This window comes from Sceloporus occidentalis, unplaced genomic scaffold (genome assembly GCF_023333645.1).
Source record: "Sceloporus occidentalis isolate IW3139 unplaced genomic scaffold, rSceOcc1.0.p SCAF_5, whole genome shotgun sequence".
NCBI classification, from domain to species: domain Eukaryota; kingdom Metazoa; phylum Chordata; class Lepidosauria; order Squamata; family Phrynosomatidae; genus Sceloporus; species Sceloporus occidentalis.
The window spans coordinates 138,648,863-138,668,146 of record NW_028316985.1 but is presented as its reverse complement, the minus strand read 5'-3'; positions in this window follow the sequence as shown (position 1 = coordinate 138,668,146).

The following is a 19,284-nucleotide window of genomic DNA, read 5'->3' as shown; positions in this document are numbered from 1 at the left end:
CCTGCACAGACAGGACCAACACTAGCCCTGCACCAGCTCCCTGGTGGAAGAAGAAGGGATGATATTTTCTTAGAAACTGACATTTTCTAGGGCATGATGGTACACCTCCCTTCAATTATTTGGACCAGCCAGGGCAGAGTGCATGGTTTTTCTTGTTCCTCACACTACAGCTAAGAAGAGAAGTCAGTTGTCATGACTCAGCCTCTGGAATCTGAGGAATCTGGTACACAGGAGTTGAATTATGTGGATTTTTTGGCTTCAGGTGATGGCTCCCCATAAATTTCAGCAGCTAAGGGACCTACATTTTATCATGTTGTTGTTGTTCTAGGTTAATACAAAATGTAGGTCTTTGACTGTAACATCATCATTCCCCCTCCCCTTTCTCCTATATGATTTTTAACACCTTTGCCTGATGAAGAAGCCAATTAAACCTTGAAAGCTTTTATTGTGTATTTTGGTTGGTCTGATAAAGGTATCACTGTGGATTTTTGATGTTATAGTTCTTTGCTGTATGGCCAGCACAGCTACCCCTGGACATGTTTTCAGGTGAATATCAGTGTGCTGGGGCCACTGTTGTGCCATCAGTGCAATGGCATCTTGGAGCTGTTGATGGTCTTTCTGGGGGGAGGGGCTCCTTTTAAAGCTGAACAGCATGGGAAAAACCCTGAACCTCTTTGTCAGACATTCAGCAGGCATTATATCCTCCTCATGGGCCAGTATACCTGTAATTTTCATCCAGTCCTGAGAAACAAGGTTGTAGCAGTATACAAATAAAATTAATAATAATTAAATTAATAATTAATAATAACCATTTCCAATGAGAGTCAGTGGGAAGCATGAACTTTCAGATTATTGTATCTTGGCTTAGGTTCAATAAAAAAAACTAGTTAGCTAAACCGGTTGAGGATGAAATGGAGGACCATTTTCTGAATCAAATCAGTGCCCAAACCGAATCTTGTGATTGGTGCACATTCCTAGTAATGGGTGAACATAGACAAACAGAATTATTTCTGTACACCCACTTCCTTAGTTCAAGAGAATGAGAAGTTGACTTCAACTGTACTGAAGAGTAATCTCCTTGGAAATATAATTATGTTGCCAAAACTCTGCCGATGCTGCACTATCATAAGTAACTTTCATTTTTCTATCTGCCTGCATGAAATGGACTAATTAATAAGCCACAATTAAAAATAAAGAATAAGTGTTGTTGCTGTTTTTATTCACATATGGGACATTTCAAATTTGTTTATTTGTAGCTGTGATTCTTAGGCCAATTTCAAACATACTGACAGCAAGATGAAGGCCATGTATAAAACTGGTGCAGCCAATTTTTTTAAATGAGAAAGCTCCTGATGCATGTCAAGCCATTCTCATCCCCTCCCAAAAATAGGGGATGAAATGATGAATTGCATGATGAGCTGCTTGAAATAAATGGGATGGCACAAACATAGAGCCACCCTTATATAATTGCATTACATATCATTGTCATGACTACTTTCATATAGAAATCAGGCATTGGCTTGTCTGTGGAGATGGTTTCAAAAAACATGAGAAACAAGGTGTGGCTCCAGTATGTCAAGGGAGATCTACTGATGGAATGGTCTTTCCCTTTCAGGAATTGAAAGTTAGGTACAGTTGGCCCTCTGTATCCACAGATTTTGTGCCTGTGGAGTATGCATGGAGTCAAGCAACCATGGATTGAAAATATATATTTAAACAATTCTGAAAAGCAAACCTAGATTTTACCATTTTATATAAAGGAGCATTTTATAACCCATTGTATATAATGGGACCTGAGCATGCATGGATTTTGGTATCTATAGGAACCAAACCCCAGCGGGACACCAAGGGCCAACTATAGATAGACTTAGTGACAATACAGATGCATAGTCTAAAATGCATTGAATGGCTCTCTTTCAATGCAAGTGGTTTTCTACTCTTTTAAGCATGCTCAGCACTTCCTTATGTGTGACTATAGCTGAATAAAAGTCATGAAATGTAAGATAGGCACCACAGTGTTACTACTTTATATCTATCACACTATATATTCATTGTTGTTGTGTGCATTCAAGATGGTTTCATGGAGTTTACTTGGCAAGATTTTTTTAAGAGGGGGTTTGCTTTGCCTTTCCCTGAGGCTGAGTGTGACTTGCCCAAAGTCACACAGTAGTTTTGCAAGGCTGAGCAGATTCAAACCCATAGTCCAATGCTCAAATTACTACACTATGTTGGCTCTCTATATTTACTGTATATTCATAGTCATATACAAATATATTCATATTTATTATGTAACCTTTCTGTTTAGCACCCTATAGCGTCTAGAAAGAAAATAATTAGCTTTTGTGGGAAAGTTCTTTGAAGTTCATTTTCCTTGTTCACAATTTTTTTTTAAAAAAATGACTTTTCTGTAATTATTATCTGCTTATTATCTCTATGATCTTTCAGTATTGATTTTATTTTTAAAATCAAATTTCTATTCTTCTTTCCTCCCATACCTTCTTAATGGCCTTTGTCTTAATCATAAAGTATTTAATCATTAATGTAATAATTACTTTTTTCTACCAAACTCACACAAGACAAAAGATTGAAAATTATCTACCATATTGTCATACATATTACAAAACAATGAACCTGAAGGTTGAGAGGTAGACTACATGACAAATTGCACATCTTTTACAAGGCTATGAACTTTGCAATAGTCATACACCCCAGTCCAGAATTTGCAAGGTGCTACTGTGCAGATATCTAGGCAAGAGACATTTGTTTGCACATTCATTTCAGTGGTGACTGCAGTAGAAAGCATTCACTGAAACCTTTAAAACCAGCAGTACAATTTTTCATATTACTTACTATTCCAACAGCGGGACAGATAATCTTTAGCCCTCTGGCAGTTTTGGGCTACTAGATTCTCTATTCTGATCTCTCTTGTATTTTAGGCAGCAAAGGATGGTGTGAGACATTTCTAAATCTACAGGTTGCAATAGTTAACACTCCCCTCCACCATTTTAGTTTGTTCATATATTTAATGCATTTTTTAAAAAAATATACAGACATCTTCAGAATGGAAATAAGCTAGTACCTACTTCCAACAACAGTGTGTTAAAAGCCATTATCTTATCTGCTTTGTGTCTCATAGGTCTAATCTGCACTGCAGAAATAATGCAATTTGACACCACTTTAACTATTGTGGCTCCATTCTATGGAATCCTGGGATTTGTAGTTTGTTGTGGCACTAGACCACTTTGTAAGCCACTTTGAGTCCCAGTTTTTGGGAAAAGGTGGTATACAAATAATAATTATTATTTGACAGAGAAGGCTAAATAGATCACAAAACTACAAATCCCAAAATTTCACAGCATGACAGTTAATTCATGGTGGTGTCAAATTGTATTAATTCTGTTATGTGGATACAGCCTTTGTCTTTTGGAGATTTTTTATTTTTTATTTTATTTTTTGGTTTTCAGGCTTTTGGTCTTTTACAGCAATAAGACAGTTTAAAACACTTGTGGCTTAGGGGTAATATGTAATATGTAGATTTGAAAGAGGGACTTCATAGCCCTAGTGTTGCTGTCAAGAATATCCTGACTTTATCACACGTGAGGAATTTCTCTTAATTTCGAATGAAAAGAAAGTGGGGCCAGAATGCATTTACTTGAATTTGCTAGTTCAGCGAATTTACGTGAATGTGAATTGCGTTCTAACTGGCTTCCCATTGCCTGAAAATAGCATGCCATTGCCCGAATTTGCGTGTGGTAGTCTATCACACAATAACGTTAAACCCCATGATTGTGTTCGGATTGCCATTGGATTATACTTCCAATTTCCCTTGTCTGATAACATCAACATCAACCATATCACTAGAAACAACAACAACAACAAACTTCTGTAGTGCAACTGCAAAAGGGTCCCCGTGGTTGCAGAAGGTGCAACTGAAGAAGGGTCCCAGGGTTGCAGAACTGCTATTGCTGCCTTCTTAATACCCATAATGTTGTTACCACCCAAGGTGGTTATTTGTAGGATTAGCCTTGTGTAGCTTGCACCCGACTGCCTTCAAATATACTGATATTATTGAACTGCCTCAGTGTTCCATATAATTGCAATTCCAGTTGTGTTACAATTCTGTTAGGAGCAGCACACTGTGGTTACTGGTTTGCGGGGAAAGCTCCTCCAGGCAATAACTCTCTGCAGATCCTTACAGGCTAAGGTATTAAAAATAAACATTTAACCAGAATAACTCTCCAAAGAAAAGAATATCAGGTGGAGGACAATATCAAATAATTATTTCTTTACTGAAAAAGACAGAAAAAGATAGTAGTTGAAACTGACATAATGCAAGCTGTTTCTCAAAGTAATATAGGGGAAAAACAGTACAGGTACAAAAATCCTACTCCTTACCAATGTAAGGAGCTATAAGGATCTAGCTAAACTTAAGCAACTACAAACTAAAACACACACATGGGTTCTTTCACCATCTGACATGAAGAAGTGTCTAGGTAAACTGGATGACTAGAGATCAGCAGCAGCATGATGATTTTTATGAGATGTGTTGTACTTGGTTTTATGTACTTGGTTTTATCGACTGTAAACCGCTTTGATCTTTGAAAAAGTGGTATACAAATAACAATTATTATTATTATTATTATTATTATTATTATTATTATTATTATTATTTAGGCAGCTCTGTGGAGGATTCAAAATGAAGGAGACCCTCAGGAGTCTCTCTCTCTCTCTCTCTCTCTCTCTCTCTCTCTCTCTCTCTCTCTGTGTGTGTGTGTGTGTGTGTGTGTGGCGGGGGGGAGGATGTCTCTGTGAGTTGCTTTGCCCCTTTTACCTATATTTAACCTTTTCCTAATTTGGGGGGCTATTACCTGCAGTGAAGAGGACTCCTCTGGGTGCAGCAAAACATGAGCTCAACATTATTTTATGGCAGTTTCAAAAATACAACCATCTGCTTAAAACAATGAGTGGAAAGCTTGTGCCTTGTGTGCAAAAGGGCACATGTGAATGTGCCTTCTGGGTACTGATGATTCTTCAATGGTTTGGGGGTGTTGAAAGCATTGGAGGTGTATACATGAAACAAAGCCAATTAAGTTTAGATATTTACCCTCTTTCAAATCCAGATAGGATTCTTCATCATCCCTGGAAACTGTATAAAATGTGTGTACCAGTCTGAGCCAGTTTGACAGGTCTCCATTCAATGGAAGTAAATCAAACAGTTAAGCATTGATTGTTCTCCTGAACACACCCATGAGACCATTTCCTTGTGAGCAGGAGGGAGGGAAAATAAGGCTTGACTTCTCCAAAGTGACAGGGATACAGGCTCTCTTGCTCTACCCTTTCAGCATGCCTTCTTCCAGACTCTGGAAAGGGGCAGATCCCTCATGCATCAAAATCTAACCATGTATTATTAATTGTTTTTAGTATAAATCATAACACTTCAGTCCCTTGCATTTTAAGCTGCTTTCAGCTCAGTTCTCATGAATTCTAGGCACAAACACCACTATCCTTTCTATGTACTGTATGTCAATCTCTACAGTTATTTCTTTGGGAAACTACATATAACATGTGAGATTACAATATGCATTTGCATACATAATATCTTATAGTTAGTTTGTCAGGTCATTCATACCCTTACAATGTTCTCTCTCTCTCCAGGGGCAAAGGGTGCAGCTGCACTGGGTGATACCTCAGAGAGGGGTGTCACCTGGTGTGGCAGCAGTAACATGGATGCTTGAATCCTCCATCCCCCATGGTCATTGCTGATCATCTTTTTGGGGTGCCACAGCCCCCTGAAAAAACAAGCAGCAGAGGTTTCAGGAACATGGAGGGTTCAGCCCACTACCCCCTCACTGCTGCCATCGCTCAGCTCTTCAGGATGCCAAAGCTCCCTGAGGAGATTAGTGTTGGTGGGAACATGCACAGATTCATCATTTAACATCCTTCCTCCATTTTGTTGGGAATTTAAAATAAAAAATAAAAAAAAATCCACACTGGGTGTAAAACATGCTCTATACCCCCCTCCCACTTCTAGGAAATGTATTTATTTCCCAGTAATCTAACATTCAGGAAAGACAACAGAAGGAACCAAAGAGGTTCTGGTACTTTTCAACTGTGGCAGGGAAGGGCAGAGAGTCCCACTTCAGTCTGTTGAAGATCCAGTTTGCAACATTTCCCCACAGTTGTTTTAAATCAACCTGCTGTCATGCTGCCTTTTTGTTATGAGCTCTGGTTTTGACACTCACCATTGCTCAGTACTCTTCAGCATTTCATACCAATGCACATTCATTTGTCTATTAGTCTGGATAGAGACAACCTAGAAACCAACATGTCTCTGAAGAAGCAGCTCCATTGCACTTGCGATGCCATAGTTCTGCCCATGACAACAGCCCTAGGAAGGCCTTTATTATGAATAAGTGATGGTATTTTGAGTCAGTGCCCCCAAACATTGCTGTTTACAGGCATACTGTTCTGCACCATTACGATGCTCTAATCCTAATAAGCCATCTAAGCTTATATTATTCTATGGAATGCCATAATGAAATCCGATGAGATTATTAACTGGAACGTGAAATACTCATCCCATTCAGAAGCTACATAGGGCATCTTATTCCCTCCACTTGCTCTCTCCCATATTACTGCTTTTTTCATTGATTCATGCAAGATGGTACTAAAATTTCTCTGTCACTAAACCAACATAGAAGATTAAGTTATTTTGTTTGCTTTAAAGAGTACCTACAAAATTCAAGCCTTTCAGCTATAACTTAATCATGTATATGTATATTTCACAATGCTGTTTTCATGATGCAGAATATATGGGCAAAAATGTGATAACTTTACACACACTCTACAATTAAAATAGCCAGAAGACAATTAATTTATGCAAGGAGGCCTCCTGCTGTGAGTCTCATGAGACTTGATAATATTCTAGCTCAAAAGAGAGATAAAATGATATTCTATCAATAGTATTAAATTGTCAAAATTAAAGCAATTTATTGGAAGAATTAAGCTTCCCTTAGCCACATGCCTGTTTTGCGGGGAGGAACCGATACTACTTTTCTACTTTTATTTATGAACAAAGCAGACAGTAGGTGTTTATCTTCATCAAACAGGTATAAATCTAAGAGATAGTTCCATCCTGGAAAGGACTGTGGTTCATGTGGGGAGGGACATATATATATATATATAAACACATAGGATCTGTTGTTAAACAAGTTGAGGCAACTAGCACTCAGCCATTTCTCTTGAGTCCCTTGGCCATTTCTGAAGATAGAGTTGTGTGTGCTTAAAGTAGCCTGCTATTCTTAGGGTGATGGAGGAACTGCCATTGCCAAGAACAGTTAAGGCAGAATGAAGTAAGATTCACTGGTCTGTCCACTTTTCTACATTACATGGACTGGAAGGTGGTTGGCTGGAATCTTCTGCCTCGAATAGCTCCTCTCAGCCCAACCCTGAATAACGATCATAGTCTGACTTTTCAACTTATTTTTAAAAATAGGATAGCAAAAGTCATCCCTAATCTTGAGACCCACTTCTGCTACTGCTTTAGAAATGACACATATTCACTAATTACTGTCCTAATGTAAGTTGTGCTCTAGACTCCCTGAGCAATTATTCTGCTATGGGTCAGAGCGATAGTGCAATCATTTCCCTTTTTAATGAGCTCTAGTTAGTGGATGTAGAAATAGTTCCTCTCTCGCCCAAGAAGATGGACTAAAAGTATATTCTCCATATTTTAGAATAAACATTAAAAATATTCATTGTCAACTCGGTATTATGAACATACTTTGCAACACAATCTTAGGGCACAGGCGACAGTGAAACTGTTCTTGTTGTTATGTTTATTTATATTCCACCTGTCCCCCAGTTTGAGATTCAAGGCAGTTTACAACAGGTAAAACAGATATAGCCAAAAATTCACCAGCATACTAAAGTTAACAATGTAATTCAATTGTCAGGTTTTTTTTAATAAACTCTATTAAAAACACAAACCATTAAAAGGAAAACAGGAAATAGAAAATTCAACTACTGTATCCTTATTTTCATGGGAAGGGTCCCCTTGTTGATTGCCAGTTGTTGCTGACCCAAAAAGAGCTGTGATACTCTGCCTGGGAATGATTGAGGAGAAGGTCAGGTTGGTACTACCTGCCTCAGTGTTGCAATCCATTTTCGCCCCCCCCCCCCCGCCCACTGATCAGTACAGTTACATAGTAAATAAAGTGTAGATACTGAGCCTTGTTCTCTGATCTCATTATTTTCTAGTGGCTGGGCAATAAGAATCTTTTACATGTTAGGTAGTCCACTCACCTATTTTTCTAGCTGTTCCAGTGCTTCCTCCCATTCCATCCCACTCCTCCCCACCCTACTTTTTGTATCATGTCTGTTACATTGTAAGCCAGTGGGCAGGGACTCTATTATCTTTTAAACTTTGCAAAGCACTCTGGCTGCATCTGCACTGTAGAAATAATGCACTTTGACACCATTTTAATTGCCATGGCTCAATGCTATGGGATTCTGGGAATTGTAGTTGTGGCACCAGAGCTGTCTGACAGAGAAAGCTAAATGTCTTACAAAACTACATTTCCCAGAATTTTGTAGCACTGAGCAGTGGTAGTTAAAGTGGTGTCAAACTGGATTATTTCTGCATGGCAGATGCAGTCTTTGAAAAGGTGAGCAATAAGAAGAATGTGCAGTGAGTTTAAATAGTAATTACCTTTAGCCTATTTATTAAAAAAAAACCTACTTTGAAAACTGTGGGCCTGAACAGACAGGCCAAAATAAACCGGCTTTGGGCCACTTTGGTGGTATGCTGTTTCAATGATGCATGCATCCTAAGAGTTTGGAAGCCACGCCAAAGCCATGCTCAAATCCTAAGGCCTGGAGTGCAGCTTTGGCACAGATTCTGGCCTCTTAAGATGTGTGTGTCATTTAAACAGCATACCTCCAAAGTGACCCAAAGCAGCTTTATTTTGGCCTGTCTGTTCGGGTCCATAGTTTTTGAAAACCAGAACATGTGCAGGGATACTTGAGTGATACTTTTAGAAGGATAAAAGTTCATAGCCTAATTGGGGATTTTAGATAACAGAAGTCCTTCTTTATGATGGAATATGGATGCAAAGGGTATGCTACGTTTTAAGTGATAGTGATATTCCTGGAGGCCGTGCAAGATTTGTGTCTTATGTACAAAATACAATTTCTATTCAGGCTGCGGGTTTTGTTTGTTTCTTTGTTCTAATTTAGAGTTAAGGCAGGACTTCAAAGCTATTTGTGTAAGAGGTAAGCAAGTAAAAATCATAATAAAATAATAAAGTAGTACAATATTGACTTGTACAGACTGTCTGATGTTACTATTATATTAAGACGAATCAAACTATGAAAGTAATTCTAAAAGATCATTGTTCTAATTCAGGAATTGAATACACAGTTACATTTGCTAGAAAACAGTTCATAAAAATGGGAAGTTTGTCAGATGAAATTTGTATGTCCAGAGACATTAGACAAGAATGTTTGTTAGCTCCCACTTGTGTGGTCTTCATATTCATAATATTAATGAATCAGAACATTTGCTTCCTGCAATATGAAAGGTAAAATTATTACATGAATGTATGTAAATGACCTGGTACATTCTTCCTTAGTAAGACTACACCTGGGAGAATTTTAACTAATGGTATGATTTTTATGAAATGGAACAGCTTAGAATGAACTATGCTGAACCAAAGATTATGGTTTGGGTAGACAATTCTCCAGGTGTTTGTGGGCTAGGTAAGAATAAGCAACACATGGGCCTGTTACAGACTGCCAAAATAAAGCTGCTTCGGGTCTCTTTGGAGGTATGCTATTTAAATGATGCATGGGTCCTAAGAGTCTGGAGGTCGCTCCAAAGCCACACTCCATTCCTAAGCACTGGAGTGCAGCTTTGGTGCAGCTTCCGGATTCTTAGGGTGCATGCATCATTTAAACAGCATACCTCCAAAGAGATCCGAAGCAGCTTTATTTTGGCAGTCTGTAACAGGCCCTAGTTTCTTTCTTCAGATATCTGCATGTCTTCCTACATGAGACAGGCTCATAAAAGACTCAACTCCAAACTAATAAAATAATACAAAAGACTAGTACTATCTTGAAATTCCTTTGGTTCAAGGGAGATAACTGGTGGTTCCAGTAATAAAGGCAGAGTTTGGAAAAGTTAAGTTTGGACTGTTAGTCCTTCTAACTAAAAATGTTTCTTGGGAAACCCTCTGTTCAGATCCAATATGGAATTATGACTTGTGAGTTTAAACTTTACAAGGCATAATGATACAAAAACATTTTTAAGGTATACATTGACACAATTTCCAGGAACCCCAGTAGTACAAGTGCTCTCTCTCTCTCTCTCTCTCTCTCTCTCTCTCTAAAACAAAAACACCGCCCCCCCCCAAAAAAAAATCCAAATACACACACACAAACAAAACAAACACAAAACCTGTCCTCTTATTATATTAGATATACCTTAGGGGTGTCTCCCCTGGTCTTCATACAAGAAATGAGATAAGGTGATTAGGCCAAATTGGTTAAGAACTGCTAGTTGCTAAAAATTACTTTCTAGCATCTTTCCGGGAAAAATGAAAGGGAATAATTGGATATATGGACTTAAAAATAAACCAGACTTTCAGTTTATCAGATTTCCATTCTTCATCCAGGTATTGTCTGTTTCAAAACCTACTATCAGAGAGTCTGATTTTTTTTCTCTTTTTTTCATTGAAAACTGCATTTAGAGAGGAGCTTATTGCATTAACAAATAAGCCAGCTTACCTCTTCTGGCTTGAATTCAAGATCCAGGAGGCCGCCGGATGTTATCCCGCTTCGATCCACTGGGAGAGGCGGGGAAACATAAATAAAAATTATTATTATTATTATTATTATTATTATTATTATTATTATTATTATTGCTGCCAATCTAGGTGGGATGCCACCGCCCAGATACATTCTGGGTCAAAGCCTCACTCAGCCAGCACTTGGCCTGATGAGGTTTTTCCCTCTTCTTTCAGCAGCACCACAGCTTGTGGCTTACAACAACTTGCTTTTAAGGTCAGACAAGGTACCCAGATTACATTATGGGCACCTTACTTGTCTGAGTAGAGCTGAAGGCATGTCAGTGGAGGTGGCATTGCAGAGTGATGAGGAAGGAAAAATCTCACCACTTGGGCTGGGAACTGATCTGGACATTAAATGATGGCATCTGTCAGGATCTCTCATGGCTTTGAAAGACAGCTATGGCGGGGGTGGTGGTCATGGTAGAGGCAGCAGTGGCAGGAGAAACAGGAGTGGGAACAGCAGTGGCAAAAGGGGGTTGGCAATGGTAGCACTGTAGGGAAGGAGCAGTGGTGGCGAAGCAAAAAGGATAGCGATGAGGAAGCAGCAGAGGCCTGCAGTGGTGGGAGCAGTGGCAGTGGGCCCAGAAAACTCCACAGGGATGGCTGGGTAATGTAGACAACCCACCTGATGTCCTTGTGGAGAAAAGGTGCCTTGGGTGACTCCAGGGCTGGTCTGGGGGCAAGATTCTTTCCTCCCTAATATAGAATCATAGAATCATAGAATCGTAGAGTTGGAAGAGACCACTAGGGCCATCCAGTCCAACCCCCTGCCATGCAGGAAATCCAGATCAAAGCATCCCTGACAGATGGCCATCCAGCCTCTGTTTAAAGACCTCCAAGGAAGGAGACTCTATCACCTTCCGAGGAAGTGTATTCCACTGCCGAACAGCCCTTACTGTCAGGAAGTTCCTCCTAATGTTCAGGTGGAATCTCTTTTCCTGTAGTTTGCATCCATTGTTCCGGGTCCTGTTCTCTGGAGCAGCAGAAAACAAGCTTGCTCCCTCCTCAATATGACATCCTTTCAAATATTTAAACAGGGCTATCATATCACCTCTTAACCTTCTTTTCTCCAGGCTAAACATCCCCAGCTCCCTAAGTCGTTCCTCATACGGCATGGTTTCCAGACCCTTCACCATTTTTGTCGCCCTCCTTTGGACACGCTCCAGTTTCTCAATGTCCTTTCTGAATTGTGGTGCCCAGAACTGGACACAATATTCTAGGTGGGGCCTGACCAAAGCAGAATACAGTGGCACTATTACTTCTCTTGATCTAGACACTATACTTCTATTGATGCAGCCTAAAATAGCATTGGCCTTTTTAGCTGCCGCATCACACTGTTCACTCATGTTCAACTTGTGGTCTACTTGGACTCCTAGATCCCTTTCACACGTAGTTTCATTCAGCCAGGTGTCACCCATCCTATATCTGTGCATTTTATTTTTCCGCCCTAAGTGCAATACCTTACATTTCTCTGTGTTGAATTTCATTTTGTTAGCTTTGGCCCAGCTTTCTAGTCTATTCAGGTCATTTTGAATCTTGATCCTGTCCTCTGGGGTATTAGCTATTCCCCCTAATTTGGTGTCATCTGCAAATTTGATAAGTATGCTCCCAATTCTGTCATCCAGGTCATTGATAAAGATGTTGAATAGCACTGGGCCCAGGACAGAGCCCTGTGGGACCCCACTGGTCACTTCTCTCCAGGATGAAAAGGAGCCATTGTTGAGCACCCTTTGGGTTCGGCCGGTCAACCAATTACAGATCCATTTAACAGTTCCTTTGTCTAGCCCACATTTTACAAGCTTGTTTGCAAGAATGTCATGGGAAACCTTGTCAAAGGCCTTACTGAAATCAAGATATACTATATCCACAGCATTCCCTTCATCTACCAAGCTGGTAATTTTATCAAAGAAAGAGATTAGATTTGTCTGGCATGACTTGTTTCTCTGAAACCCATGTTGACTTTTTGTGATTATGGCATTGCCTTCTAGATGTTCACAGACTCTCTGTTTAATGATCTGCTCCAGAATCTTTCCTAGAACTGATGTCAGACTAACTGGACGATAATTGTTGGGATCCTCTTTTTTCCCCTTTTTGAAGATGGGGACAACGTTTGCCCTCCTCCAGTCTGCTGGGATCTCTCCTGTTCTCCAGGAGTTTTCAAATATGATTGCCAATGGCTCCGATATTACTTTTGCCAGTTCTTTTAATACCCTTGGATGGAGTTCATCTGGTCCCGGAGACTTAAATTCATTTAGATTAACAAGGTGTTCCTCTACTATCTCTTTACTTATTCTGTGCTGAAATTCCCCTATTCTGTCCTCTGCTCCATTATCCTCAGGTTGAGCACCCTTTGCCTTTTCTGAGAAGACTGAGGCAAAGAAGGTGTTGAGTAATTCTGCCTTTTCTCTATCTCCTGTTAGCATTTTGCCATCTTCTCCACGCAGTGGCCCTACCGTTTCCTTCTTCTTCCTCTTGCTGCGGACATATCCAAAAAAGCCCTTTTTATTGTTCTTAACCTCTCTAGCAAGCCTGAGTTCATTCTGCGCTTTAGCTTTTCTGACTTTACCCCTACACATGCCTGCTATTTCTTTGAATTCCTTTTTCGTGATTTCCCCCTTTTTCCATTTCTTATACATGTTCCGTTTCAAACTTAGCTCGGTTGAAAGTTCCTTAGTCATCCATCCTGGTTTCTTGAGACACCTCCCGTTTTTCTTTCTCACTGGAACTGTTTGAAATTGTGCCTTCAGTATCTCCCTTTTGAGAGAGTCCCATCCGTCCTGAACTCCTTTATCTTTTAGTATTTCTGACCATGGAATCGCCGTCAATACTTCTCTAAGTTTACTGAAATCCGCTCTCCTAAAGTCTAGGATGCGTGTCTGACTCTGCCTGGCTTCTCCTCTCCATTGTATAACAAACTCCAGGAGAACATGGTCGCTTCCACCTAAGGATCCCACCACTTGCACCCCATTAACCAAGTCATCCTTGTTGGTTAGGATCAGATCTAAAATAGCTGACCCCCTTGTTGCCTCTTCCACCTTTTGGACCATGAAATTGTCTTCCAGGCAAGTGAGGAATTTGCTAGACCTTGAGGATTTTGCTGAGTTTGACTTCCAGCAAATATCAGGATAGTTGAAGTCGCCCATCACTACTACATCTCTTTTTTCTGACTGTGTGGACATCTGTTCTAGAAAGATATCATCCAATTCCTCAGTCTGACTTGGGGGTCTGTAGTAGACTCCCACCGTAACACCCTTGTTGTTCCCCTCCCCTTTGATTCTTATCCAGATGCTCTCCACCTGGCTATTGATGTCCAGGATCTCTTCACTGGTGTAAATATCTCTGACATATAGTGCTATTCCTCCTCCTTTCCTGTTTGGCCTATTTCTCTTAATAAGGTTATACCCCTCTATTTCCACATTCCAATCATGAGACTCATCCCACCAGGTTTCAGTGATGCCTATTATATCATATTTGCTTTGTTGTACTAGGAGTTCGAGTTCATCTTGCTTATTTCCCATGCTCTGTGCATTAGTGTAGAGACATCGCAGACCATGGTTCCCTTTTACTTGCTGCCTGTGCAAGTTTTTTTGCCTCCCACTGCTGGGTCCTTGCACTGTTTGCCTTGTTTCCTCTATGTCAGTTTGACTATTTTCGCCATCCCTTTCGCCTTCCTTAATATTGTCTCCCTTCCCCTCGGAACTCAGTTTAAAGCTCTCCTGATCAAGTTCTTGAGACTGTTGGCAAAAACATTTCTTCCAACTGGCGTGAGATGCAACCCGTCTGTTGCAAGAAGTCCCTCCTCATGGAACTGCAGCCCATGATCGAAGAATCCAAATCCTTCTCGGCGGCACCATCTGCAAAGCCAGTTGTTCACATCTGCTATTTTCCTCTCCCTTCCTGGACCATGCCCTTCAACTGGCAGAAGAGACGAGATGACAACCTGTACATCCATTCCTTTCAGCTTCCTACCAAGCTCCTCGTAATCCCTTTTGATGTTCTGAATGCTGTGTCTTGCAGTATCATTAGTTCCCACGTGGACCAAAAGGAAGGGGTATTGGTCAGTAGGCTTGACCAGTCTTGTCAGCCTCTCTGTCACATCACGGATCTTTGCACCTGGAAGACAACACACCTCTCGAGACATCTTGTCAGGCCTACAAATCACTGCTTCTGTTCCCCTCAGCAAGGAGTCCCCCACTATGACCACATGCCTCCTCCGAGGCTTAGCAGTGACTGTTCCCTCGGGTGGGACTCTCAGGCTCCTCTGCTCTGTCCCAGAAGTCTGTCCATGCTGCTCTTCTTCATCCTCCTTGATAAGGGAAAGAGCTTCGAATTGATTCTCTAGCTGCAAGCTCCCCGAACAATTCCTTCTTGGCTTACTTCTCTTTGTGACATTCCTCCAGCTGTCTGCCTCCTCTGTTTGGCAAGTGACCTCTTCCACCATAGCATCTTCCTCTGCGTGGTACTCATCCAAGATGGTTAGTTCTATTGAGTCCAGGAAATCCTCTTGTTCCCTAATATGCTGAAGTGTAGCTACTCTGGACTCCAGCTGCTGCACTTTCTCTTCCAAGAGTGCTACCAACTTGCACTTGGTGCATGTGAAGTTCTCCACTTCTGTAGGCAAGAAGAGAAACATCCCACAAGAGTTGCAGGTGACTGCGGCAGATCCCTCGTTGTCCATACTGCAAAGTCTTTAGTAATAAATATAACAGTCAATCTATTGGGAATACTTCTTTAAAGGTAAGTACTGGCTGCTATCTTACACTTAAAGGGAAGGTTCTGTTTCAATATCTGATTCTAACCTGATGCCACTTGAGCAGAGTTGTTGAGTTAAAGAAAACGAAAATTCGGCGCGCGGCTCTGGAAGTTGGTATATAAAGCTAGTCTGCTAGCTCCGCCCCCTTGTGACTCACAGATGTGACTCACAGAAGCTCCTCCCCTTCAGCAACGAGCACACGGTCTCGAGCACACGGTCTCAAAATGGCTGCCAAGCAGCTCCTCTCCTTCTCCTCTCTCTGGCCGGACTGATAATCCCTCCATCCTAGAGAAACATACTCTGAGAACTCCACTTTGGAAAGACAAAAACAAGCATCTATCAAATTCTGCCTGTAGAGTTATTGTATTTAGCTAACCTTGAAAGAGGTTTCAACATAAGTCAGGACTCACTATGGCTTAGAAGCAAAATATGCCTTGATTGCATGGCTCAACCACTGAAATGTATCCTCTACAGAAAAGCAGAATTCCCATATTTCATCACCAAGTAATCATAAGAGCCACATTAGAGAATGTGGAGGTGGTTCTGGTGATGATGTTTAAAATGGCCAACAGAAAACAAGAAAATGTAAAGATATTCATCACTCCCTTAGGGAAAAAAAGTGCAAAGTACCCATGCAATATTTCCCCTTCCATTCTTCATCAGAGAGGAACCCTCATTGCAAATATAGTTAAGTGTAAGTATTTACCATTTGCGGCTTCTCAAACACATGTACCCACATTTTCCTCTTCTTTGTAATTAACCCCACTTACACTCTGAGAGGCATGTGCAAGTAGATCAAGATAATTTCCGAGCTATTTCCTCATAGCTTTCTGATGGCAGCATGCAGAGAAGAGGGCTTTCTCTAATGTTCACAGCAAATGGGTTATTTTTAAATACTAGAGATTAGGAATTGTGGCCCTCAAGATGTTTTTGGACTGCAACTCTCATAATACCTCACAGTGCCTATGTTAGATAGTTGATGGAACTTGTGGGACAAAACTATTTGGGAAATCACAGTTGCCCACTAATTTTGGTGCCATTACAGGCAATCATCATGTCATTTTCTTTCCTCTTATGTTTAACCTGATAAGGCAGTCTGCTTCACCACTGCAGGTAATGCAAAGGCATAGGTTTCAGAACCAACAAGAATTATGTAGTATAAACAGAAGACTAGTTATTTGGTCCACATATATTTTCTTCATTTCTTTCAATTTAATGAAGCAGTAGTTGTACCTGTTGCTGATTGCTTTTACCAGCAACCTCTTTTTATTAGGAGAGAGGATGATCACATCCACACTGCAGAAATACTCCAGTTTGACACCACTTTAACTGTCACAACAAACTACTCTTCCCAGGATTCCATTGCATTGAGCCATGGCAGTTAAAGTGTTGTCAAACTGGATTATTTCTTCAGTGTGGGTGCAGCTTTAGAGTGGTCAAGAACATGGGAGTGATACCCTTTTCTTTAAGCTTCTCTGCTCACAATCACTCACACATTTTACACTGAATGTCCATTGCTCTATACAAACACACCATGTGCAAATATGCACACTGTTTTTTTCCCATTTTGTTTTGTTTTTTGCCTGCTGTCTGATCTAGTAGACAATTATTATTCATGTGATGATTCGTGATTTTGAATGTAATCTAGCATAGTTTCCAATTCATTTTCCTTCTGTCTAGTTTTTCACATGGAAACAACAGTTCAGTAGTTATTTCCCTCCTATGAATTTTTCATTGTGTTTGACTTTCTTATACTGATGGAAAATTGTGGATTAATGCATTTTACTTGTTTTAAAGCACCAGCCTTCTGTTTAGGATGTTACCAAATGTGGAGATGTTGGGTATCAAATGTTACTTAATTATTTTAGAAGGTGATATTAAAATGTTCTAACCTCTATATCCATATATCAGTTTTAACTAGAGTAGACTTATTAAATTGATGGGTATAATATAAGTGTTTATTTACCAAGTTTCCCAAAATACAATTATTCCACTTTCGCTGGGGCTTAACAATTAGATCAAGGGAAGTAATAGTGCCCGACTATTCTGCTTTGGTCAGATCTCAGCTGGAATATTGTGTCCAGTTCTGAGCAACACAATTCAAGGAAGATATTGACAAGCTGCTGCATGTGGAAAGAAGGACAACCAAAATTGTGAAGGGCCTGGAAACCATGCTCTATGAGGAGTGGCTAAGGGAGCTGGGTCTGTTTAGCTTGGAGAAGAGAATGTTAAGGGGTGACATGATGGCCATGTTAAAATATTGGAAGGGGATCTTAATCTATAATTTTCCACCAGTGTAAGAGATTCAAACACACTGAAAAATTCATAGGAAGGAATAATTACAGAGCTGCTGTTTCTTTGTGAAAAACTGGATGGAAGATGCTAATTCCAAATGACGAGTGGAGCAATCTTGTTTTCTTTTGCCCCAGAGATTAGGCCATGGAGCAAAAATGGATTTAAGCTACAGAAAAAGAGATTCCACCTAAAGATTAGGAGGCACTTGCTGACAGTAAGAGCTGTTTGACAGTGGGATTATTATGCTCCAGAGTGTGGTAGAATCTCCTTCTTTGGGGGTTTTAAAGCAGAAGCTGGATGGCCATCTGTTGGCAGTGCTTTGTGTATTCCGGCATGGCAGGAAGTTGGACTTTGTGGTCCATAAGGTCTCTTCCAACTCAATGATTTAAGGCCTAATTGTTTTTTCAGGGGCTATACAATACAAATCCACAACTGTCAAATCATAAAGTAGGAGGAGCCTTAAAAGCCGCCACGTTAGAGAGCTAGACACTCTTTTGGACAATGGAGGTTCAGTGCTTACTGTCTATCAAACTGTCTTGTGCCCCACAGCAAATTGGGTCACATTATTGACTGTGCCTTTGGATCTGAAATGATGTCTTGGTGTGACCCTGGTGGTTGTTCCTCTTGAATTGTTTAAATGCCATAGATGTAAGCAAAAATGTCATTCAGTGCATCGGTATGTTAGATGAACAGATCAATATTGTCACCAGCATTCCTAGGAGAGCCAGGAAACTCCAGCTATTGCATCTTTGGAGACTGATTTGGCTGGATCATGCTGGGTTTTGTTTCCTTCATCCTTTTCTCCCCTCCTCTGGGGAGGATGGTGGGAGCTGCATGTTTTCTCGCCAGAGCCAGAACTTGGCCTGAATGGTTGAGTTACAAACTGAGGAAAACAGTCTCTTTGGGCCGTGGGCAGAGAGAGCCCTCCCCCCGCTCTTCCGTTGCTCCTGAAAACATCTTCCTCCAGCCGCCAACGCGCAGGATTTTCTTCTCAAAAGTGATTAGCATGGAAAAGAAAAGAGAATTAAAAAAAAAAAACCATGCCAGGATGTTCACTGCTTTGAGACGGAGGAGGGGAAGGAAGAAGGAAGGAAGGAAGGAAGGAAGGAAGGAAGGAAGGAAGGAGAGGGGAGGAAGGAAGGAAGGAAGGAAGGAAGGAAGGAGAAGGGAAGGGAAGAAGAAGAAGGGAGGAAGGGAGGGAAAAGGAAGGAAAGAAGCGGAAGGAAGGGAAAGAGAAAGGGAAGAGAAGGGAAGTGAGGAGAGGAAGGAAGGAAGGAAGGAAGGAAGGGTGAAACAAAGCAAAAGAAGGAAGGGAAGGGAAGAAAAGGAAGAGGATGGGAAGGGAAGGGAGGAAAGACGGAAGGTAGGGAGGTAGGGAGAGAGGGAGGG